This window comes from Saimiri boliviensis, chromosome 6 (genome assembly GCF_048565385.1).
Source record: "Saimiri boliviensis isolate mSaiBol1 chromosome 6, mSaiBol1.pri, whole genome shotgun sequence".
Taxonomy (NCBI): Eukaryota; Metazoa; Chordata; class Mammalia; order Primates; family Cebidae; genus Saimiri; species Saimiri boliviensis.
Genome location: NC_133454.1, coordinates 13042662 through 13070059, shown reverse-complemented (window position 1 = coordinate 13070059; position 27398 = coordinate 13042662). Strand labels below are relative to the sequence as shown.

Below are 27398 nucleotides of genomic sequence, written 5' to 3'. Positions count from 1 at the left end.
ATCTATGTGACAAAACAGGGTCATTCTATTTAAATTTTTGGACAATATCTGCTATGTTAATCCCGTAAAAGATAATTCAACACTGGCTAAATATTAACATTTTTACATGAACATGCTTTTAAGATTTACATTAAGATGACAGAGCATCTCTAAGTATGATTTAGTAAATTCAGCAGTAAAATGAAATGCTAAGGAAAATCTTTCTACCGCCTAATGCTTTCTACTACTTTGGTAGAGTGGACCTTCAATATTCTGGTACTATTTGAATTCTTTAGATTACATGTATTTTACCAAAGCAAGAGGAAACAAAGGGATAAAGACAGGGAAAGAAACTAACGTTTACTGAAAATCGACCACATTTAAGGCACTTTGCTAGATTTATTATTTATCCATCCAATCTCTCTCTCTTCTCACTAGCAGGCATTTTGCCCAACTCCTCATAATCCATTTGACTGTTTTCTTTCCAGTTGTTTGGATATACAGTGGATCATTGTTATTTACAGATTCTGCATTTACAAATTTAACTACTTGCTGAAGTTTATTTGCAATACCAGAATGAATATTGGTGGCATTTTGGCAGTCATTCATGGGCATGCACAGAGTGGCATACATTTGAGACTTCTGAAGAGCATGTCCCCATGTGAGGTTGAAAACAGTGTCTCTGCTTTCTTGTTTCAGTTCTCATACTATAAACAAGTGTCCTTTTCACTATGTATTTAGTGCCATCTTTTGCATATTTGTGTTTTTTTGCTGGTGATTTTACTGTTTAACTTGATGTCCAAGAATAATACTGATGTGTTATCTAGTGTTTCTAAGCACAAGTTGGCTATAATATACAGAGACAATACAGTCAGCTTTTGATAACTGTACGTTCCATATCTATGGATTTAATCAATCATTAATTGAAAATATTTGGAAAAAATAATAATACAACAAAAAAATACAAGTTAAAATATAAGACTGTATAATGACTATATAACATATATGTTATATCAGGGATAATAATCTAGAGATGATTTAAAGTATAATAGAAGTATGTATAGGTTACATGCAAAAAGTAAACTATCTGATTTAAGAGACCTGAGCATCTTTAGATTTTGGTGTTGGTGGGGTGAGGGGAGGAAGTGTGCTGGAACCGGTGTTATGTAAATGTCGAGGGACTAGAAATAACTGTACATAGACAATACGTATGTTAAATAAGATGCATGAATAAATTCCTGTTACTGCAAGTTCAAAGTTAGTAAATCAACAATATATATGAAATAAGGTGTCTTTAAAAGGAAAATACATAAAGCAAGGTTATGTTTTGACTGGTTGATGAAAATGTTGTGACCAAAGGCTCACAGCAACCTAAGCCTGTATTTCCTCTAGGAGTAATGGTCATTATTCACTGATTTAGTGTTTGCTGCATGTTTATAGAACATTACTGTGAATAGTAAGAATTGGCTGTTATTACATATAGCCTTAATCTGGATGTTGTTTTAGTCAGGTGTGTAGTCATTCTTTGGCTATAGAAGCAGAGCAACTTGGACATTTAAAATAGAAAAAGCAGTCTTAACTTACTTAGCTTGGTTTAACTAAAGGATAAATCTTTATACATATGTACCAGACTCTCAAAACACCTCACTAGCAGATACTTAGATTCCTTTAAATATTCCCTGCAGACATCTTAAGGACATGCTAATCTAGCAAGAATTCACTTTTACTTCTTCCCAAGATTGCATTACCAAAAACATACTCCCCTTCTCTACAATCTACTCTTTCCCTTTCTCCTTTCAACCCCAATTCCCATGATTTCTCATAATTAGAACTCATGAAAGCTTAGTTTTTCCTTCTTTTCAACAGATAGTTCTTATTTAAAACAAAATTGACTCTGGAATTATTTTTTTTTCCTAGGCCTCTCTAACCTTCTGTTTTTTCTTCAATATTCTTAAATATCTACCCATCTTAGACTAAATTATTTTGTCACAATAAATCATCCCATTATCTCTGTGGTATAGAACAGAGGTTTAATTCAGCCTTTATATTCATAGCAGATGGCGTATGGCTCTGTTCTATGTCATCTTCATGTTGAAGAGGAAATCTAAAAGAATAGTCTGTTTCTCGGACATACCAGTCTTGTAGACTAGAGCGTCCTCAAATCCTAGATTTTGGACTATTACCTTTCCTCCTGTTAGATCTAAGGCAGTGGCATGAGATTCTCATTAAGATGGTGAATCCTACTGTACATGTGGGGGAGCTTGGTGGTGTACTTCTTATGAGATGGAACAGTTTCACCCGTGAAACCAGTCCCTGGTGCCAAACACGTCGGGGACCACTGTTGTAGAAGGAAAAACAGAGATGATAGGGGAACCATACAACAGTTCTTAAGATTCTGCTTAAACGTGGCACATGTTATTTCTGCTCATATTTCACTGACTTAACAAAACCCATGGCTAAACCTGACCTGAATGAGACAGGTATCCAAGGTTTGTTCTATGGAGAGGAACAGTGAATATTTTAAAGAAAATGCAATTGACAACATTTATTATGCGTTGAAATTGTGTTGAAACAGATAAAATGTAAGTTAAATAGGTTTTAGATACTATGCTCCAGCAGTTCACAAGTCTAGTGGAGGGATGAAAAGGAAGATAGATATAAATAAATGACCACATAGAAATGATTATTATGGGTATGACCTAAATGCAGTGGGAGACCAGATCAATAAATAATTGACAAACACTTCTTAGGGCGATAATATTTGAACTAAGTTTGAAAAGTGTGGGTAATAGAATGAGATGAGCATTTTGAAATACTGTTTTTTATATATTGAAAAAACTATTAATCAAGCAATAGTGAATATAGAGCACTGCAGCTATGTAGCGTTCACAGGTCAGTGAAGTAATGAGAAAGTGAGCTGAAGAGAACCAGTTGTGAATGTTCTTTTGTGCCATCCTAAAGATTTCCAACTTTGTCATATAGGTAATGGGGAGCCAGTGACGGCTTTTAAAGGAGGAAAAGAAACAAAGAGATGACGATAAGTAGATGAACTCTGCTAAAAGTTTGCATGACAGATCAAAGCTGCTGGAGAAGAAGGTTAGGGAATCAAGTTAAAAAATATGTTGCAATGGTCAAGGAAGCCAATGGAGAATAGAATTAAGGAAGTGGCATTAGAAATGAAGAGCCCTATTTATAAGGAATCCTAAGGTAGAACCTCTAAACAATGTGGGGCATAGAAGGTAAAGGGGCATTTTAATGGTTTGTGGGAGGAGAATAACAACATTGCATGTAGCTCCATGTCCTAGGTTGGACACTATTGGAAGAGAACAGGTTTTGTGTGAAAAAGGAAGAAAATGAATATGAGCTGGGATCTGTGATATTAAGATTTACCTTTATATAAGCTGTCACATTTCTTTTTCTCCTGGATTTCTACATATTCTCTCCAGATGCAACTGGTTTGAATGTTCAAAATGCAAATTAACAGTGTTCTTACCTGTGGTTCCAGTACCATATTAACTGACTGTTTTATTTATATATGTTTTTGTATGCTGTGCAAGGCTGTTGGCACTCAAAAATATGAGAAAAAATGGCAATTATACATCTGTAAAGATTTATACCTTATACCACTGTAAGCTTATAGTAAAATTATTTTAACTTTAGAATTACTTTTATCATTTGTTACATTAAATTTGTGAAATACAAAGCAGACCAATGGTTATAGTTATAAAATAATTATGGTAGGATTTACAACCAATAGGCTTAATATCACAATCTATTTTTGCTAGAATGTGAAAGCTCCTGAGTGCTATATACTAACAAGAATATATCAAAATAAATCTTAGACGATTATGAAGATGAAAGTCTAAGGATTATGGAATGTTAGGGTAGAGATGCTAAATAATTTAAAAATCTGCATCCTTTAATAAAATCTAAATCCATAAAATGCAGACAATATAATTTTTTCTTTCTCTCTTTCTTCATTTCCTATCAATATATAAGTTGTTGCTACGGAAAACAGAAAAATACATGTGGCACTGAAAATTGCATTAGGGTGATCCTTTAGTAATTGTCTCAGTACTTTATTCATTTCCAATTTTTAATTCACTAAGCATATGAATGCCTCCTCTGTGCCAGACACTGGTAGTTTCCAGGTTATGCCCTCAGGGAGTCAACAGTCCATTAGGCATGACCTGCCTGAATGGGCATTGCCAGCTTCCAGTCCATTGGGTTCTTCTCATTTATCCTTAAGACTAAACATTCCCTTTATTTAACTCAATCGTTTCATAAATGGTAGAAATAATTTTTGGTCACTGAATTAACATTTACTGAAAATCATATTCTTGTCTTGCCTTCCTAAGATTACTCTCTGATCACTTCAATTAGTATTCTGGATATTTCTAAGTTCTTAATTCTTACATTTATAATCTCTTGATTTATTTACATGGAAGACTAATTACATACAACAGGTATGGATTTCACTAGTTGAACTCTCAAATGGCAACATGGTTATTTATTAATACTACAACTCCACGGAGATTTAGGAAGGCATCTCATGGTGCTACCTGCCATAGGCAAACAACATTAAGTACATTCTGTACCCAAAGAACAATAGCAGTCTAAAAATGTTGGAATCTGAATGACTGCTTCTAGACCTTAGCAGTCATTAAACTTATGTCAGGAAATGTGACTATGTGTAGGGCATGTTAGGCCCACACAGTGATTCTCGTCCACTGAAATCATCATTTCTGCTTATCATGATGAAACTGGTACTGCTGAGATGGACCACACACATCCTGTTCATCAGAGACATAGCACATTGATTCTTCTTCCTTAGGTATGTTACACTTTCACACTCCTAAGCCTTTGAGTATGCTATTCCCTCTACACAGAGTGCCATTCTCTTAACTCCTCCCATATCTTCTGATTTGATAAAATGTAATTCATCAAGCAGACAGATTTAGCTTGAATACAACTTATCAAAAAGCTCCTCTGGGCTTGATGATTCCTTTGGCTCTGATTCTAAAATACTGTGACATTTACTGAACAAGTATTGTGTAACTAATATTCTAAATGTGGGGATATAGCAGTGAACAAGGAAAGCAAGATTGCTGCTCTCATAGAGGTAACATGATGCTTTTAGTTTTACAGTTGTCATTGTATTAAAGGTAGCTACGTTTATTTTGTTTCCCCCAAGTAGACTATAAATATTATACTTGGCACATATCTGTATCCTTAATGCTTATTATAATGCTCAGTACATACCTAATACTGTGACAGATTAGGTTAAAAGTAAAAGTTTGAATAACACAAATTTCCTTTTGTATAACTACATCTACTCATTTTTAAATTTAGAAAACACTGTCAAATGTACCTTATAAAATGACTCTGAAAGGCTGAGTTCATTCTCTGCTTCAGAATGGTCCTCTCCATTCCCTACCTGATGCTATTAAGGTTAATGAATATATTCATTAGGCTGCATCCCAGTTTTTTTTTTTTCATAATCTGTTTGCAACCCACATAATTATTATGGGAACTGTTGTTCTACCCACATGTAATCATCATCCTGCCAAATCTCTTACCAATACCATTTTAACAGATATTTTGGGATTTTAAAAAATTCTAATAGTGGGAGTCTACTGACTACTTGACTGTTTTCACAGAATATTCCTCCCTGCATCGCAGGAGAAGTATGAAGTCTCAAATCTCTATACACTAGTGAAAATCAAAGAAAACTATTGAGACTCTATTTATTTTATTTTATTAATTTTTTTTAGAGACAGTCTCACTCTGTTTCCTGGGATGGATTCAAACTCATCATCCTACCTCAGCCTCTGGAGTAGCTAGGACTACAGGCCTGTGCCACTCTGCCTGGCTTTGAAATTTTAAATTAAGGTTCTTGAGAATATACCCCGGAGTATATTTCGGAGTTAATTCAACACTAATGAATTAACTCTGAAAAGAATCAAATTTAGAATTGTTGAGAAAAAGATAATGTTATCAACTGAAAATCAACTTATTTCTAAGGTGTATAAATCTCAGTATTTCCCATTTCAAAGGATTCATAAAAAGTAAGTAGAGGTACATTGGAAGAGTGATATCAGAACATTCGAAAGAAGGGAAAAATGTCAAGAACTTGAAATTTGCCACCTGTATACTGTAAGATGATTTCCATTGTATGACTTTTTCTAAAGTTCTACAGGGCTTAGAGATCATTATTAGACCTAGTTTTTACATCTGAAGAAACTGGAGGATTAAATAGCCTTATAACTAAGGAAATCTGAGGGATTAAATAACCTACTCAAAACCCCGTAGCAATTGTAGAGGGGATATAAACTCAGATCTTGCTAATTCCAAAACTCCAGCACATTTCATACTTCATAAAGCCTGCTAAGTAATGACACACAGTAATGACAGCAGAAAAATGTGTCTTGATGAATTTTAAGAGACGTGTTGGAAAACTGGGATCAGAGTGTATGCTGAAAATGTGTTGGTAAGATTCTAAGATAGCACCCAATATCTCTGATCTTTGGGGGGTATACACACCTTTAGTTATTCAGTCAAACACTCATCTATATAGGTGCTTCTCTGGAGGGATTTTTTTTAATTATTATTTTTTATTGCATTTTAGGTTTTGGGGTACATAGGAAGAACATGCAAGATTGTTGCATAGGTACACACATGGCAGTGTGATGTGCTGCCTTCCTCCCCTTCACCTACATCTGGCATTTCTCTCCATGCTATCTGTCCCCACCTCCCCACCCTCCGATCCCACCTCCATTTCCCCCCAACAGACTCCAGTGTGTAGTGCTCCCCTCTCTGGAGGGATTTTTTAAAAAGATGTAATTTAGGTTCCAAACAGGCTGATTTTAAAATAGGGATACTAACCTCTATGAATCTGATCTAACTAGGTGAGTCCTGAAAAGGGACTGGTTATTTCTGATAAAAAAAAAAAAAAAAAAAAAAAGATTCAAATGAGAGGGATTTGAAATGAGAGAGCTAGAGGAGAATCTCCATTGTTGGCTTTCTTGATTGAAGGAGCTAAAGGAAAAAGGAATGCAGGTGGCCTCTCAGAAATGAGTTTGGCCTCCAGCAAACAACCAGCACTAGAATGGAGACTCAAGCCTATTACTCACAGACAATCAAATTCAGCCAAAGACCAGAATGTATTTGAAGGCAGAGTCTTCCACAAAGCCTCCAAAAAGAGATGCATTTCACCAGTACCCTGACTGCAGCTTGTTTGATCCAGAACAGAGAACCCAGTTGCCATACCCAGAACCTGACATCCAGAAAGTATGAAATATTAAATGCATTTTGCTTTAAGCTGCTAAGTTTGTTATAATCTGTTACACAACAATAGAAAGTTATTACTCACTTCCTACCTCTTTCGTATTTCTTCAGGTAGAAGGCCAATGCCTGTTAATATTTGAAGAAATAAAATCTTAGGTGGTCTGACTTAATTTTCTGGGTTTGGTCAATACAGACTAACTTACAAAGACCTGGGGATTACAGAATATAACAGAGAGTAAGAGAAACCTCTGAGAATAGTTGGAATATCCATCCTGTCTTGATTTTGTTTCTAGGATGACAGGTATTATCTCCTCTAGTTTAATGTCTTGTGCCTCCAGTGATGCTTCCTCATCATAAGCATCCTTTAAAGAGGAGAAGATGATAAATATCTTTATAAATAGATCAATTATTTTGTGTGTTATCCAGTCTTTTGTTTCTTTCATCATAGTATAACTATTTGGAGAAATGCAAAAATTGAGGCTATTGTATAAAACACGCAACAATTTTGTAAGCAGAATGATCCATTTCAACAGAGAAAACACTTTGAATGAGCTATTGTATCCACAGCTCAGATAACCTTTTTTACTTTTTTCAAGGAGTTTCCTTTCTTAGGATAATCTTCCAGTTTTTATGCTATACAGTCTTCTTCCACTGAATTGGACTAATTCCTTCTGTTAAGCTTGTAAATTTTTATCAGTGGGACAAGTGCTTAGAGTGCTAAGTGCAATATTAAATCAGTAATTGTTTATTGAACACCTATTAAATTCTAAGCAGTAAGGCAGACTTCAAGATGATATCAATGAATATAGACTTCACCTCCCAGTTTATTTCTTTTTATCTCATGGCAGGTCACTAAGGACTTCATAATTTCAAATCTATATTTTCCTCATACTTTCCTCAGACTGCCTGCATTATTTAACATTACTGATTCACTTAGCAATGTCTAACAAGTAACGCAGCACTTGCTAAGCCTCAGTTCTCTGTAGAGTGATACGTATGAGAAATAAAAAGAAAAATTATCATTCCCTTCTGCTGTAGAGTCGGGCAAATATATAAATTACCTGAATGCTAACTATGATTATGTATGTAGTGTTTGTTTTCCACCAAGCATTGTCCTAAGCAATATATATTTATACATATATCCTGCTAAGTTTTATATATACAGTTGACCCTGCATATCCCTGAGTTCCACATGTGTGTATTCGACCAACCCAGATAAAAAAAAAATTGGAAAAAAATGGGTGGTTGTGTCTGTACTGAACACGTACAGATTTTTTCCCCTTGTCATTATTCCCTAAACAATAGAGTATAGCAACTATTCACACAGCATTTTCTTTTTCTTTTATTTTTTTAAGATGGAATCTCACTCTGTTGCCCAGGCTGGAATTCAGTGGCACAATCTCGGCTCACTATAACCTCCATCTCCTGGGTTTAAGCAATTCTCCTTTCTCAGCGTCCTCAGTAGCTAGGACTGCAGGCATGCACCACCAAACCCGGCTAATGTTTGTATTTTTAGTAGCAATGGGGTTTTACCATGTTAGCCAAGCTGGTTTCAAACTCCTGACCTCAGGTGATCCAACTGCCTCAGCCTCCCAAAGTGCTGGGATTACAGGCGTAAGCCACAGTGTCCCACCTCACATAACATTTTCATTGTATTAAGTATTATAAGTAATTTAGGCATTATTTAAAGTATACAAGTATATGTATGTAGGCTAAATGCAAATACTATATGATAGTGACTTGATCTACTAAAAAAGCAACTTGAATATCCATGAATTTTGGAATCTACAGAGGATCTTGGAATCAATTCCCCACAGATTCTAAGGAAAGACTATATGTATGAAACGGACGTATATAATTTTAAATATTCACATTTCACATGAGGAGACTGTAGCTTGAAAAGGAGCAAACTTCCCAGGGTCACACAAGATTTAAACCTACTCTACCTAAATCTATACATTAAAACTGAACTAGAACAATTTATTAAATGTGATCTTTAACACAAATCTGTATCCCAAGTTATGTACTTAAAAATATAGATAGAAGAGCTAATTTAATTTCTTTACACGCACACACACAGACACACACACACAGACACACACACACATACACCCTTCTCTTGGAATTATTTGGGAATTGTTTTCTTTCTTTTTTTGTTCTACCTGAATCTGCAAAAAAAGAACTGCCTTAACTCACTAAATTCCTATTCTGATAAAATGTCTATCTCTGTATTGTTCAGTGCTCTGTCATTGTTAGTAAGAGTCTCTCTAATAACAAGGAAAAGAACAATTAAAAATGTTTAGGAGACCTTGATTTCTGTACATAAACACAGAATGGACTCTTTCCAATTCATATTTCACTTTGAGGCAACATGTTTTTGCTTGACAAAATATCCACATGGCACTCAAGGAAACCAAGTCTATTGTGAACTTCTCACATTTACTTACTATGGTTTCCAAATAAAACTTAGAGCTATAAAATAAGAGTAAATAATCAAAAATTATACTGGGATTGACATTAAATTTTAGAAGTAATCACCGTACAAGAAATGAAAGAAAAGTTTGAACCTACGTTCCTGAAAAATTTAGGTATCATAATTCCAATAATTAATCCAAGTAGATTTAAATTTTAAGTCACATAATAGAAACTGAACAGTTACTTCCATATTTGCCTATGAGAGATTAGACAAGCCTTCCACTGAAGACAACTAGAAAGGCTGAATAATTTTTTAAATTTGTTTAAATTGTCAGAAAGCTATCTAGTCAGCCAGTACTGAGGGGACCATGCTCCTGGAAAGAGAGAAAAAATAATATACTGCGGAAAGACTTCCCCTTTGAAGTACATGACAATTCATTCAAGTTGAATTTATTGCTAAGAAGCTAAAATGTTGGGACAACAGAAACACTAGGTGAGCTCTGAAAATTCTTGAGTTCTGGGTTAATATTACATTTAAAATCTTATCAGTGAGTATCTGGGAGGAAAAAGAAGCACAGACATTTGAAGCAGATATTGGTACTATTTTATCCCTTGAGCCCTTTGCTAATTTGTAGGCATTTGCTGAAAAGCTCAGAAGTGGCTAAGAAATTGGAAAGATGAGCAGAGCTTTAGGCAGTCACACTGAATTGAAGAAAAAATAATTGTAATTGTTGATCCCTAAGAAGAAAAAGCCCTTGTGTCTCAGTCCATTTCCTGTTGTTTATAACAGAATGCCCACAACTGGGTAATTTATAAAGAAAAGAGGCTTATTCAGCTTTTGATTTGGCAGGCTGAGAAGATCAAGGGCATAGCTCTGACTTCTGGTGAGGGCTTTTGTGCTGTATCACAACACAAAAGTTGGAAAAGGAAGTGGATACACGCAAAGTGGGGAAAACCTGAGAGATGTCTTTACTTTACAGTCACTCACTCCTCCGGGAACTAATCCATTCCCACAAGAATCAGTAGAATCTCAAGAGCTCACTCTTGAGAGAGAGAGAGTGAGAGAAAGAGGAGCAACAAGCCATTTATGAGAGATCTCCCCTCAAAACCCAAACATCTCCCACTAGGCCCCACCCAACACCACCACATTGGAAATAAAATTTCAGCCCAAGTTTTATTGAGAACGAACAGCTGCACATCGTAATCACTTTGCGTTTTTATTTGGGATCCCCAAAGCTACATTTTAGTTGTAAAGACAAACTGGAAAGTGTCAGGCTTCAACAAAAATGAAAACTGCTTCAAATCCTCTCACTATCAAGTAGCTTAAAATGGTCTTCCTCTCTTCTAACTACTATGAACAAGCAACAGCAAATTCCCTCTGGATGAACATACCATCAGATGTAGCCTAGATTACTTCTACAATTTTTATACATGTTTTCTATCATTCAGTAGTACATGGACATGCATATAAAGCATGAAAAAAGAATAAAATGATTGATAACCAGGAAAAACGGTCAATGAAATCAATCCCATGCCAATCATTAGAATCGAGTGAATTTAAAAATAACTATGATTAATATATTCAAGAGAAGAGATGAAAAGTCCGATAATTTAGTTGAAAGCAGTAATTTATATATATATATATATATATATATATATATATATAAAGAGACATTTAAGAAACTAAGCAATTAAAAATTTAAAGTAAGAGCTCAATAGATGTGTCAGCTTCAGCAGAATAAACACAACTAAAATGAAGTTTAGAAAACATAGGAAAATAGAAAATATCCATACTGAAACATGGAAAAACACAATTTTTGAATATAGAAAAGTATAAAACACGATGAAAACATCTAATTCCCATAGTTGGTATTCCAGGGAGAGAAGAAAAAAGAGAATAGAGTAGAAATCATATTTGAAGAGATAATGATAGAGTATTTCTAAAATCAAATGGTGTAACCAGTATGAAACACACTAAGACACAGATTAATAAGTATGATGAATCCAAGCAGAATGACTATACAGTAATTCATATCCAGGCTTATCATAGTAAAGCTGCTAGAAATTAAAGGCAAAGTTATTGAAAGTAAAATACGGGAAGTAAGAAAAAGAAGCACATTAAACTAGAGGTCATGGAAAAATAAAAATTTATGTAGAATTGCTTTAAAAAAGTATAGTAGAAAAAGAAAAGTCAAAATTGGTTCTTTAAGAAGACTAATAAAACTGATGACCATTTATGAACACTTGGCAAAAATAATGAAGGAAAAATGAGAAATGCACAAGTTATAAACATACATTAAAAAGTAATTGTAAAAGGACAGCCAAAAATATTGTGAATGATGTTATGGAAATAAATTTGAAAATTTAGATAAAAAAGACAAATCCCTACATAAATATTATATAATGAAACAGAAACAATATAAAAATAGAATAATTTTATATCTCTTAAATCAATGGAAGTTTATTTGAAACCTCCCCAGAAACATACACACACACACACACACACACACACACACAGAGGAGTCTGGCCCACCAACTTCACTAACAAATTATTCTATACCTTCAGAGGAGAAATAACACCAATACTCAAAAATTTTTTCTCAAAGCAAAGCTAAGAGAAACATTTCATTTTCTAAGTTCAGAAAAACAGTAATATCTAAATATTAAAATGCTTTCAAAAGAAAGACAAAATATAGGCCAAACTCTCACAAATATCAATGAAAAATCTCAACATATTAGGAAACCATATCCAGCAATGTATGAAAATGCTAATACTATGATCCAACTTTGGTTTACCCCAGAAATGAAAACCTATTGTGGTGAAAACAGATAACAAGAGGTCTGTGTTAACAAAGTTTTCACTGTACAGTGTAACATTGTTAACTATAAGCACAGTATTTCACAACAGATCATTAGAAATTATTCATCTTGCAGAACTGAAACTTTGTATTTCTTGATTGTAGCTTACCATTTCCCTCATCCCTCTCCCAGCCCCTGGCAACCACAATTCAATTTGTGATTCTATCAGTTTGATTACTTTAGACGTCTCTTACAAGTGGAATCGTGAGGTATTTTTCTTCCTGTTATTAGCAGACATTATGCCATTTCACTTAGCATAATGTTCTCAGGGTTTATCCATAGCAAAATGGTACAACCACTATAGAAAACAGTATGTAGCTTTCTTAAAATATTAAAAATTAAATTATCATGTGATCCAACAATCCTGTTTCTGGGTATATATCCAAAATAATGACAGTCAGGATATTGAAGAGATATATACACCCTCATGTTCACTGTAGCATTATTCACAACAATCCAGATATACCTAAATGTGCATTAGTGGATGAATGAATAAAGAAAATGTGGCATATACATATAAAGTTATTTTAGTTTTCTAAAATTGGTCAGCTTAATGTATCACATTAATAACATGCAGTCAATAAATTAAAGAAAACGTGACAAATTCAACATTATTCTGATAAAATGTCCTTAGCAACCTAGCTAAAAAAGAGGACTTCCTTAATCTATGCCAGAGTCTTTAAGTAAAGATAATACAACAGTAAAATGTTGAACCATTTCTTCCTGATATCTAGCACAAGTAAAAGATCTCTACTACTTTTTTCCCACTATTTTATTGAATGCTCTAGCAAGTAAAATAAGGGGAGAAAAGAAATAAAAAGGAGTAAACTGTCATTAGCCAAGAATAATGAAATTATTTACCTAGAATATCTGAAATAATCTGTAGATACACTACAGATACACTACTATAAATAACAAAGGAATTTAGAACATCTGGTGAATACTGATTTGGCCTACATGAATACATTTAATTTCCATATAACCAAAATAAATACAGAATAAAAATTTAAATATACCACTTAAAAAACACTGAATACAAAGAAATAAATCTAAACAATATGTGAAAGATCTATTCCTGCAAGTAAGACAAATTATGGGAGACTTTAATTGATGAAGAGTTATACTGTATTCATAAATTGGATGAATCAATAATATACAGTTAATTGTCAATTATAGATGGATTACAGTGAGTTTTCTTTGGTGGGGTTGAGGTGGAGAGAATATTTAAAAGTAGGTTCTAAAGTTTGTAAGGAAATGTAAAAGTCTAAAAATAGCCATGATAACCTTAATAAAGAATACAATTTATTTGAAAATGTACCATTATATATTAAGGCTTTAGAAAGTTATGTGTAATTTGTAGAAATAGATAAACAGACCAACAGAATACAGTTCTACATATATAGAGACACTTAATTTCTAACAAAGGCAACACTGCAAAGAAGTAGGAAAAATATTCTAATAAAAAAAGATTCTATGAATCATATGTCTTTATGAAAAAGAGTCTTGATACTTAAGCCATATCACTTACAAAACTCAATTCAAGTTAGACCATGGACCTAAATAGGAATGATAAAGTAATAAATCTTCTAGATAATAACAAAAGCAGATATTTTCAACATTGGATAAGAAAGATTCCTCACAAAGGACATAGAAAGAACTGTTAGAGTAAAAATTGTTAAAGGTATCTATAATATAACTAATAGCTTATTTTCATCAAAAGATAATACTAAATGAGTAAAAATGTAGACCACAAATTAGAAGATCTTGTAGAGAGAGAGAGAGTGTGTGTGTGTGTTTGTGTGTGTCTGTGTGTGTGTTGTATATACAGATGGCTGATACAAAAATGACAGCTTATAGATAATCTGAAAAGGACTCATTTAAATCATATGAATAATTTATACAAATTAATATAAAATTAGAAAATGCTATAGAAAAATAAGTGGTCAGGAAGTTTGAACACTTCACACCTCACAAAATAGGATTTAAAATGACCAGTAAAATTTTTTAAAGGGGGTAACTTTAATCATTAAGAGAACACAAGCTAAAACCACTGTGAATAGCACTATTCATGGACAAGAGTGACAAAAAGTTAAAAACAAGTGACCAAGTACAGTATAAAATGAAGAGCAACTGCAATTCTCAATCACTGATTTTAAAAGCATAGGTTAGGATAACCACATTGGAAAACTATTTGGCAATATCTACTACAACCGAATATAAGCATCAATATAAGCCAGCAATACTGGCCCTAGGTATGTTTCTAACAGAAATGCTATGAAATACACACCAAAATGCATGTAGAACAATGTTCACTGACAGAGCAGGAGCATCGCCATCTTGGACAAGCATTCATTCTAAAGTTCACCTTAATAAAAAAGTCATCTTAAATTCAAAGAGCATCAGCTTAATGGCTAAAGTCAGTACAACTACACACTACAAATAACATCAGTAGACTACAAATAACATCAGTAAACTACAAATAACATCTGTAGACAGAAATATTCCAAACTCCTCCCCAACCAGAAACATGCTAGCCCTGAGATAAGCCTTCTCTGGGTCAGAAAGGTGTTTGCCCCAACATAACCTCCCCTCCTCCTAGAGAGATTCCAACCCCAACATAAACTGCTCCACACACAGAAAGATTCCAAGCTTGTAATAACTAAAACCAATACATAATCTTAGGCTGTAAAAGAGAGCTCTCCTGACTAAAATTGGCCATGAGCACCTCTCAGGTTTTATCTAAAGTAAACCTGTCTCAAACTTGCCAGCCATGTTTTGTGTTTCTTTCCTCCTCCTTGAACTCTTGCATTCATAATAGCCTTTCAAATATTTCACTATTTGAAATAGACTCATATTAATAACAACCAAAATGTTCCTTGCCAGTAGAAAGGATAATGAATTGCAGTTTACGTAACACAGTAGTAGACAACAATGAAAATGAACAAACTACTGTTACATGAAGGAAAAAGAATAATATAACAAACATAATACCAAGTTAAAGAAAATATATGGAAAGGAAAAGATTATACATATTCCACTTACATAAAATTTTGAAAAAGACAGTAACCCACAATATTGGAAGTTAAAACATTGGTTCTTTTTGAAGAGTGTTTTAGACTTGTAACAAGCAAGCTGGAACCTTGGGACTTTGCTCACTGGAGCACTGGTAAAGTTTTATTTCTAGATCTCATTGGTTAAATTGTTAACTTCATGCAAATTCAATGTACTACACATTTACGGTTTTTGTGCTCTTTTGATTATATGTTATACTGCATTAAAATATTTCGATTTAAACACGAAACTTAAAGCTTCTAATCAAGAAATTTATAATGTTGACATGTAAAATTTCAGCAGCAAATTCTGCATAAAGGAGATCATCATTAATTCATTTCATTCTTAGGAGTCTTAAAATGCTTGGGCATCTTAAAGAACATCTTGGAGTCCTTGGCCACCACTTTTTAAAAAGTCCAGTGATATCACGATAAAACTGATTATAGGTAACGTTGAGTTATGTTACCCATATTTAGGCTTAAAAATTGAGAATTATAATTCTTAGAAAATCCTTTTGGAATCTGAAAATAGTGGACCAAATTCAGTCTAGTCCAAGTACATCAACATTTATTAAGCATCTCCTATGTTTCAGGATTAAGTCAAATTTGATGACAGACATATTATTTCTATCTTAAATCAAGCTTACACTCTGGTGGAAGACTTGAAGAAACACACACTTGAAGAAAAGAAAGACTGTGGAAAAATATAATCTAAATACAATGGAATAAGTTGTATAACAAAGACCTATAGAAAATGAGACATGGAAAATTGGGCACATGTCTTGAGGAAAAGTTATTTTATTTTTTGCAAGCTGATATCTTGTCTCAAATCTAAAATGGCAGAGAGCTGATAATTGGCAAAATGCACATAAAGCAAGGACAGTTTTGAGAAAACTCTATTGCTGAGTACAGCAGAAATATTTTTACTCAAATCTGATAGGAGTAAACGCTATCATCCTGGAAAAAAATGTCAAAGTAAAATAGAAAATTCTAGGTCATATTTATATAATACATAATAATTACAGCAATAATGTTATAAAAAGACATTGCTAATAACTGGAAAAACTGAGATACTAAAAAGTAAAATGGTCATGATCAAGACAGAAGAAATCAATCAGCAAATATGTATTAAGTGCCTGTCATATGCTGAGGATACAGTGGTAAACTGCATCCTTACATGTTGAGTTTCTTATATGCTGAGGATGCCGTGGTAAACACAACAGAAAAGTTACTGTATGGAGTCTTGAAGCTTTTGCAAAAGTTGTCAGATATAAAAATGGAGATGGCATTTGCAGCACTGCAAATATAATGGATGAAGGCAAAGAGGCATGAATCCACATTTTTAATGTAGGGAAAATTTCAGCCACTTAATTTTCATAGAAATTTAAAACATGAACATGACACAGTCTAACTTTTACTGTTTTATAGATGACTCTTCTTTGCAAATAGATTTAAAGCTTTTAGGAGGCCATTTCCATTAGTCAGGTGAGAAGTGATGATGTGAAACAAGGAAGTGATTATAGAGTGGAAAATAAGAAACTGAAGTCTGAATGTATTTATAAGGCCAAAGAGGCTAGGTTTTGTGAATAATATTCTATAGAGTATGAGGAAGGGAAACAAATCTACAATGATTCAAAATTTTCTGATATGAGTGCTTAGTACCATTTACTAAAGAGAAATAGGTTTCTTGGGGGAAGTTTAGTTTTAAATATGGTAACTTTGAAACATTTGTGAAACAATCTAGTGACTGTGTCACAAACATAGTTACACATGTAATAAGAAATGTAGAGAAGTCTGGCCTGAGATATTTAATTCAGATATTATCAATAAATCTGTATTTTGTAGAACTGGTAAAGGGAATGTGATCATCTAAAGAGGATGCTACGTTACGAGCAATTGAGAAATTCATTTGTTACAATTTTTTAGTCTGACAAAATTCCTTTTCTAGTTTGCATTGCCCCCAAATAGTTTAAATGTACTGTCTGTTCATACGTGAATGTCCAGTTAGAGCATAAGTCATATCTCAGAGACAGAAAAAGAGAAAAATGTGTTTAGGGAGATGTATTGAGTAGAAAACATGAACCCAGACTATGAGAGACACATAGAGAAACAGGCAGTGCCAAATGGTTCATAGTGAACTGTAATTTCAGACCAGGGGAGACTATGCAATTCGGAAAAAAAGATCCATACTGTAGTATACAGTTACCAGGCATTTATGTTATAGGCTGTGTTTGGAACAAGCAGATGTGTGGGTGAGGCTTAGACCTATATAGAGAGAAGCACTGAGAGGATTCAAACAAGTAAGAGGAAAGAACCAACATATCTTATTTGTATATTGGATCTAAGAAATGACAGAGTCAAGTGAAGAATCACTCAGAGTTGTATTTGGGTGTGAGAGGGAGTGTTGGGAGTCACTGACTTTTGCTGCATTTTAGATAGTTGACTGCTTTCTCCTGGAAAATCACTCCTCCCATGGCTTCTGTAGTATCAAACTCTCCTAAGACTGCCCTTACCAGGCTGCTTTCTTCTTCTCTATTCTCCAGTTGAATCTTTCTTCCTACACACCAACTTTAGATGTGAATGTTTCCTAGATCTTTGTCTTTGATATTTTTCTGTTGCACTTTTACAGTTTCCCTTTTGGATTTCATCCTATGACTCCAATTACCATTTATATATAATGACGTCTACCTATCTATTTTTAGCCTTGTTACTCTTCCTGTGCTCCAGATCAAAATATTCAACAACTATTAGACAGCTCTATCCAGAGGAAACTCCAATAACACTGGCCCAAAATATCAGTACTGTGCATTTCCCCAATAGAAATTATTGCCCTTTCTACGTGCTTCTCTTTTTCAAGAAACTATTTTAGTTCCATAGTCTTAGCACTTCACTTAATTCATTGTTTGTCAATAAAGCAGGTGTCTTTATTACTGAGTAAATGGAAGGAGTGAGGCAATTGTTAAAGGAGAAAGACTGTTATAATAAGGAAGAGAAAGATATGCTGGCAATTTAAACGAGGAAGGATCTTTGGAGGTTATGCTGAGGTTTAGGCTCAAGGAGGATAGGAGATGCAATATTTTCTGTCTTCACAAAAATTAGAGTATTTTGGGTTAATACAATTTTCATATATAGAATAATTTAGAACAACCCAAAGCTATGTATGAGCAAGTGGCAAATATTATAAGATACATATTAAGAGGAGCTGAACTCTAAGGGTATGGACAGGAATATAAATAGTGACAGCAGGCTTTAAAGAAAAGACTTAAACTGAGTTTTGATATATCTGTGAGTTTTGTATTGGCTGCAAAAACAGATTTTTTTCAGCTAAAGGGACTATCAGGCACAAAGGTGAAGATTTTCATGGCATGTGTAAATGGTGATAAGAAGCCATCTTAGCTGTAGCTCCCATTGCTTCTAAACTCTGTAAAGATTCTGTCTCAAGTTGATAACTATTTGCCTAGATAGGTCTATCTGGGGGCCCTATTCTCATCTGAAACTCTCTACTTAAAATAAAACTTATATTTTCTACTTAGTTGCTCTGTCTAGACTTCCCTCACGTCATCCTAACTCAAAACCTTGGACTCATTGTCCCATGTTTCTCTCAAACAGAGTCAAAGATTTTAACATATAATAGATATTCTATAAATGTTTTTTGAATTAGCAACAAGTAAAAATTGGGAGTCCAGTGTGGCCATGTAGAAGGTTAAATACAGGATTCAATACAGAAGTACAGGAATAACAGATGGACATAATTGAGACTCTAAGCATTCTCACACATAAGAGAATCATAGTATTTGGAGAGTGATAAACATCCAGTGCTGGGAACTGCAGCTCTGGTTTCATGAAAAGGCTAGGTATAATAGAGAACTCAACAAGAGGGATCATTAGGATAGTCAAAGTATTTTATCCTTTACCAAAGTTGCCATCATAAAATTATTATCTTCTATTAATGATACATTTAATGTCTTGGATTTTATTATAATACTCTCAAACAATTCAGTTTACAATTCAGTTTTTTATTCTTTTAATTGAATAATTTTATTACCATGACTGATTGAAACCCCACTCTCAGCACTTCCAGAGAAAGGGGGTGAGTTGTAAATTTCTTCAAAGGGCATTATTTATTCAGTTTTTTATGCATTATTTGTAAAGGTAACAAATATTTATCAGGCACCTGTTATATGCCTATGATATCCTTTGAGATACAATGAGAAGCCATTCTTTATTCACCTCTACCTCCACCACCACCCCACATACACTTGAAGTTTCATGGGGGCAGGGATCATATCTTTATTATATTTATATTCCAGTGCTTGGCAAATGGTAAACACTGAGTAATTATTTATTAAATTAATGAAAGAGATTTTCAATTGTGTTGATACGTTTTGGAATGAGTAAGTGCATGAGACACAATGGATCCCTCAATTCAAAGACTCCATTATTTTCAAGATGCTATATAATGAAAATACTTTTAAAGTAAAAATTATAGTCTTGATAACTTAATACATCTTTAAAACTTGAAGTTAATTCATTTAATTAACACCCATTTGTGTAGCACGATGTGCAAGGCATTGCATTTCATTCTTATGGTCAAATGGGGACAAGAAATGGTCATTTTGTTGAAATAACTCAGTAATTCATCTGAAGTTGTAGAACAGCTAATTATATGATAAATAAAAATATAATCTCTTCTGATTACCTAAGTGCTTGAAAAAATACTTTAAAGCTGTGGAAGTATAGTTAGAGTAATAGGATGAAAGGTTGTGTGGTAAATTAAGAACTCTACACTTTTTTGATGGGCCACCTATAATTTCATATTTGTATTTATGTAAATGTCAAGTAAAGTTTACTATATGCATTTATGTGACTAGAAGGTATATATGCAACATGTAACTTTTATTCAGTAGTACATTTACAGCATTATCTGGAAGTGCTGACTTGCAATATAATGGGTAATATTTTCCTCCCAATATCCACTCCTGTCTTCTCCTGTTGTAAATTCCTGTTTTAACTCTAGAGGGTCCACACTGGTGTCTGTCAACCAGAGTAATTAGTCTCTCTGCTTTAGTCATTAGATTAAGTAACCTTAGTCAATAAATCCAGCACTTAGGTTTCTCTTAGCCTAGTCAGAACTTTTTCTGGGAATTATGGGACACAGATATTCTCTTTCTCTTGCTGGACAATAGTATATGGGGTTTTAAGGCTGGTGACTGCTACAGTGATTCTTCTACAACAAGAGAAATCAGCCCAAGAATGAAGTTGAAATATGGAGAATTACAAAGAAATGGAGCCAGAATCCTGATCACCCTATGCCTTAAACCTAATCACTTTGGACTTTTTAATTACATAAAGTAATAAATTCTCTTTAATGCTGAAGCCAGTCTACAATGAATTTTCTATTATTTGCATCAACAACAAAAATATTAAATGTTATAAGGAGGTGTTAAATTGACATGTGATTATTAATTTACCATTGATCAATAGGCTGCATCTTTGCATTTGATTTGCTACATTAAACATTTAATTATAAGAAAGAGATTCATTTAATATTGGAAATTGGCAAATTTTTAGCTTAATAATGCATATTATCACAGTACATGGAATGTTGTTGCTACAGTCAGATAATCAGTTACCAACAATTGTGCTGTACACATTTTAAAATATTGGAATTAATAGATAGTATTGAAAACTGACTTAACAAATTAAAATTACAATATATAAAAGAATGTGGAACTAAGATTATAAACATAATACATTTTTATTCATTCTTTCTGAATTTTTTTTTAGAGACAGGGTCTCACTCTTTTCCTCAGGCTGGAGTACAGTAGCATAATCATAGCTCACTGCAGCCTCAGACTCCTAGCCTTATGTGACTCTCCCATTTTGGTCTCCAGAGTGGTTAGACCTACAGGTGTGTCCATCTAATTGTTAATTGTTCATAAAGATGGGGTCCTCCTGTATTAGCCAGGCTGGTCTCAAACTGTCACCTGCTCACCATCAGTGCTCAACCTTTCAACAGAGCTTAGCAATTAGCTCATTCTTTCTCCTCCATAATTCTCTCATTTATTCATTCACCTATTCAACTGGCATTTTTTAGCATATCCTGTATGCCAGTCATTGAACTTAGGTAAAATACTCACTAAATATATCTTTGATGCCATAGAGTGAAGAAAAATGCTAATGCCAAATTTAAATAATACATTTTTTTCATTTCAAATTGATGACCACAATGGAAAGAAATATAATGAAGAAACGGATTTAGATAAAATCTACTGTGGGGCCAGAAGGAATTCCATGAAGAGTGAACATTTAATCTCAGCTCCAAAGATGAGTGGCAATTAACTAGGTGAAGAAATATGCCAGTAATAATTGGCCAGATAAGTCAATATCCCATGAAGAAAAAGTATCCCATTTGAAGCTCTGTAGTAAAAAGAAGCTTGACTCATTTAGAAAAGTGAAAGAAGGCCAGTACAGAGAATGTGGAGGATAATGGTACAAGACAAACTCCACATCATATGAAAGTCACAGGCCGCTTTAAAGATTTTAATTTTTGTCCTAAGAACAATTATAATACATTGAAGTGTTGCAAACAGGCAATGAGAGGATCAGGTTTATATTTTAGAAACAAGTCTCTATATACTGTCTATCAGTCTATCTGGATTTTATTGCCTTGTACTACTGGGAAGTTGACTCAAAGTTAGTTAGCTTCACATATCCTGGGGCTCAAATACACTTATGAGTCCCTTTAATTTAGAAGTGGAGAGGAAGCTAGATTGAATTAGTTTGGCAACTCTGGAGGGTGAATAGTTGAACAGCAGGTGTCATTATCTCAGCAATATCTCTGTTGCTGTCACTTAGCTTCATCATACTTGATTTGTATTAATTCAGTAAGACAAAAGCTTGACCACATGGTCAACAAATCTATTTGAAATAAGGCACCATTCTATTTAGGAATATACTATCTCTTAAACCTTAGTTTCCCCTTCCTCATTCTTCATCTTAATCTGTTTAATAAACAAGACAAAAATGCCTGAGAGTTGATGCAACTTCAATGATTAAACCACTAATTATCTTACACCAAATGCAATCTATTCTTCTCATGTTGTGCTGGTAATCTATGAGGGTTACTTCAGTGACATTTTGAACATCAAACTAATATTTACACCTTGATCTTTCACCATGTCTACATCCCACCTTCTGTTACATCATCTGTATCATTTTCCTTCTAGGGCCTTTCTGATGGTCTGAAAAGCATGCTGAAAGAATTATATAAGGAATACGGTAAAGGAGGAGTAACAATATGAGATCCACTCTTTATGAAGTACCCCATGATGCATGCAAATTTCCCACTTGACCTTAGGGGATTGTTAAGGGGTGTGTGTGTGTGTGTGTGTGTGTGTGTGTGTGTGTGTGTGTATGTGTGTGTACATGTGTTTGTGTCTGCATATTTTAGAGCTAGAAGACTGCAGGGTCTCTTAAATAAAAAGGTCTGTATCACTTGCTTAAAGGAAAATTAGAAATTCATCGCAGTGTCAAATACTATGTGAGAAAGGTAGTTCAGAACTATAGATGAGAGACAATTACAGCAGGAATTATGCAGTGTTCTGTGGTTTTTGTCATGACTCATTCTGTGTCTGAGTCAATGTCTTCATTGTCTCTCTAGACCTCAGATTTTTCCATTCAAGACACATGTGTGGACTTGCTCTCAGAACTCTTGTCAGCATTTCAGTTTTTCTCACTGCATTTCCCCTTTTCCAGGATGTTCAGATTTATACAATTCTCAACAATTGTTTTAAAAAGAAGTTAATTTGCTCTCATCCCTTCCTGAGTTATATTTCATTTTTTTTCTGTTTACTTTCAAACTTGTATTAATGGAGCACATTTTTTACTTCCATTTCTATATCAATTCCTTGCCTTCTAAAAGTCATCTTCTCTTTGACACTTCCTACGAAATTGCTTTGTTAAGTGCTGACATTATTTTCTGCAATTTACTTTTTTCTCGTTGACTTCTATTGAACCCTTTCTCTTTGAAATTCCTTCTCCTCTTAGCTTTTGTGAGCCAGTGCTATTTGGTTTGGAAGTACTCTTCTGAAGTTTTATTCTGCCCTTTCATTTCTGGATCATATTTCCCCAACTGTCCACAAACTCAAGAGGTTGAGTTCTTCGTCATCGTTGTCTTCTACTTCTTCTTCTTCTTCTTCTTCTTCTTCTTTTTTTGAGATGAAGTCTCACTCTTTCACCCAGGTTAGAGTGCAGTGGTGCCATCTCGGCTCATTGCAACCTCCCCTCCAGGGTTCAAGCAATTCTCCTGCCTCAGCCTCCTGACCTTGTGATCTGCCCACCTCAGCCCCCCAAAGGAGGTGTCACACCTGTAATTTCTTCCTAGGCTGAGATTGCAGTTGTGAGCCACTGTACTAGACCTTCTTTTTGTTATTCATATTGTATGCTCTTTTTTTGAGAAAGTGGAAAACCTTTTGATGGTTATTCCCTGTCCTACTCATTAAATGATCCAAATTGTAGCCAACAACTATACTACAATTTAGCTATGAAAAATATAATGTTCACATAAAATAGCAAGATTACCATATTTGTAGTAGAATTTTAAAATTATGATTACCATTTGATTTAGATCTAATAAACTGATTTAAAGTAACTGAGAGTCAGGACCTCCAATAGATAACCTACTTACCTATGGATGTGACAATCATCTCTGTTGATACTGATTCTGAAATTTATTGTATCCAGACCAGAGCTCTCTGCCTGAGCTCCAGACTCATCTACTTCCCATGTATCAGTATGTGCCTATTAGGACCCCGGGAAGGTGGCTGAACTAAGGAGGCAGGGCCTGTGAGATGTCAAACAGCATCATACAACTTTTTTGTGAACAGAATATAAACATTCAGCAACTACCTACCCTTGGAAAATAATGATTCTAATTAAAGTGTTGAGCTTACAGTTCAAACCAGAAAAAAGCAAACAGTAGCTATAATCAGGTATGTTCTTGAATATAACCACGTGCATCAGTAATACACAGGACAGTGAGATACCTGTCTACTTATCTATATGGCAGCTATCACCAGAATATCAGTTACTCAACAACTGGAACAATTTTTTTTTTTTCTGTTTAAATCATACTTATCCTTGAAGGATACATTCTGGCATTAATTACTTTTTGACAGTGACCCAATCCTCTCTTCTTTCAATAATGAATTTATTTTTCATATATCTGCTATGATGCTTTGTTTATATTCTGTTAATGCAGTTCCCTCTAATCATAGTAACACAGGTATATTCAGGTGTTTACCTGTATTTGCTAATTTGTGATCTCTATGAATTAAAAAAACATGGAATTTTTTCCTCCTTTCTTCCTTCTTCCCTCTCTTTACCTTCATTCTTTTTTTTCCCTTTGGCTTTCTCACAATGCCTGGCTCATTATAGGTGCTCAATAACTTACTGTGTTTAAATGGAATAGCTTTTTATTAATCTGCTGACATTTTAGGCAACCATTTCATATTAAACATTTTCAATAATGTCAATTTCATTACAACTTTAAATAGTTAATTTCTTAACTCATAAAACAAGATTCTTCCCTCCCAGCTTATATCAGCGTTATGTTATTAATAAAGTTTCTATCCTATTTTCAAGGCACTTTTCCTTCTAATAATTGCTGACAATGAGTCATAGCTATCATACCACCACAGGCAGGTCTCAGGAGATCATTGTCCCCACAAGGCAGTGCATTAATTTCACACTGTGGTTCATTCATGGCACTGTTAATGCCCTCATGGGGTATTGGCGTTTGTGAATCCCTGATGTTTTCTGATTACTTGGTTTGCACTCTATTCCTTCTCCAAAGAGTCATTCCCACTATGTTGTCACCAGCAAAAACACTGCCTAGTGGTACATCGTGTAAACTATGCACACAGTCATCTTCTATTACTTTAGCATTTTATATTGTACCTGTTGAATTTATTTATGCATTTATTTTCCTTCTGCTTGGCTAAAGCATGTTAATGATTTGCTATGCATGGAATTATCAGATGAATCTGTCAATTCTCTTTGTCCTCAGAACTCACTAATATTTTCTCAGAATATTTTGAAAAGCTTTATTTAGAAATTAATTTACTGTATAAATTAATTTATAGTTGGTAGTTTAAAAGGAACTCTTTCTGCTCTTGTGTAAAATTCAACATCTACTTTGGATAAATGTAAATTTATTGCATATGAAAAAACTTAACAGCTAAAAAAGTAATAAGCACTATTATGTGTTGCACATGCCTAGGTCCTGGCAATATATGATGACAAGAGGCAAGAAGGGCATTTATTCTTATGGAGCTTTTGTTAGAGAATTTAGCAGAAAAAGCAAATATACACACATACACATAGATATACAATACGTTTATATAGCAATATATGCTGAAATAAAACAGTCAATACAATGGAGTAGATAATAATGGTGGAGGGGACTGTGGCACTGCAGCTAGACTGGTAAGAAAATTGCTTTCTGAGGTGGTGGCATTTGAACTAAGACCAAAAAATATGAGAAGAGTCATACAGAGGTCTATGAAAACAATGTTCTGGGCAGAAGACAATGAATGCAGAGGCTTTAATGCAGAACTAAGCATTGATATGTTCTAAGAATAGAAGGAAGAACAGTGTGGCTGGAGCACAATATGCAAAAGAGATACTAGTAAGAGATTATTTTGAATAGGTAGAGAGGAACACAGTCACATTTTGTCTGTAAATCATTTTATTCTAAATGTGATATGAAACCACTGGTATGTTTCAAGGAGGGATGTTATATGATTAATTTATGTTTAAAGATTATTCCAGTTGCTTTGTGGAAAATGTACTAGAGAGGATCAAAAATGAAATTCAAGACATTAATTGGGAATCTAATATAGTAATCCAGATAAGGGATGAAGTTGGCTTGGAATTAAGAGGTGCAAATGTTAGTGATACATTTTGAAGGCAAACACAATATAATTTGCTGTTGGATTGGATGTGAGGAGTTATAAATAGAGAGGAGCAAAGGGTGAGCTTAAGGTTTTTAGCTTGAAGAAGGCATGGTAGAAACATAACTGAGGTGGACATGCCTGGTGCTGAAGCAAGGTTTAGACTTGAGGCATAGACTCCGATATGGTTTGGCTGTGTGTTCCCATCCACATCTCATCTTAAAATGTATTTCCATAATTCCAGCATGTTGTGAAAGAGACTTGGTGGGATATAATTTGAGTCATGGGGCAGTTTCCCCCATATTGTTCTAGTAGTACTGAATAAGTCTCAGGAGATCTGATGGTTTTGTCAAGAGTTTCTGCTTCTGCATCTTAATTTTTTTTCTTGTGGCTGCCATGGAAGAAGTGCCTATCATCTCCCACCATGATTCTGAAGCCTCCCCAGCCACATAGAACTGCAAGTCCAATTAAACCTCTTTTTCTTCCCAGTTTTGGGTATGTGTTTATCAGCAGCATGAAGAAGGTCTAATACAGTAAATTGGTACTGAGAGTGGGATGTTGCTGAAAAGATACATGAAAATGTCGAAGTGTCTTTGGAACTGGCAGAAGTTGAAACAGTTTGGAGGGCTCACTGGAGGGCTCAGAAGAAGACAGGGAAATGTGGGAAAGTTTGGGACTTCCTAGAGACTTAGTGAATGGCCTTGACTAAAAGCCTGATAGCAATATGTACAACAAGGTCCAGGTTGAGGTGGGCTCAGATGGAGATGAGGAACTTGTTGGGAACTGAAGCAAAGGTGACTCTTGTTATCTTTTAGCATAGAGACGGGTGGCATTTAACCCCTGCCCTAGAGAT

The 27398-nt window shown here is 34.3% G+C and overlaps 1 protein-coding gene across 5 annotated transcripts in view; it reads right to left on the bottom strand.

Moving 5' to 3' along the window:
- The window catches only part of GRM5 (glutamate metabotropic receptor 5), a 535146-nt gene that overhangs the window by 151249 nt on the left and 356499 nt on the right, over positions 1-27398 (bottom strand). The gene's annotated exons all lie outside the window — the stretch shown is intronic.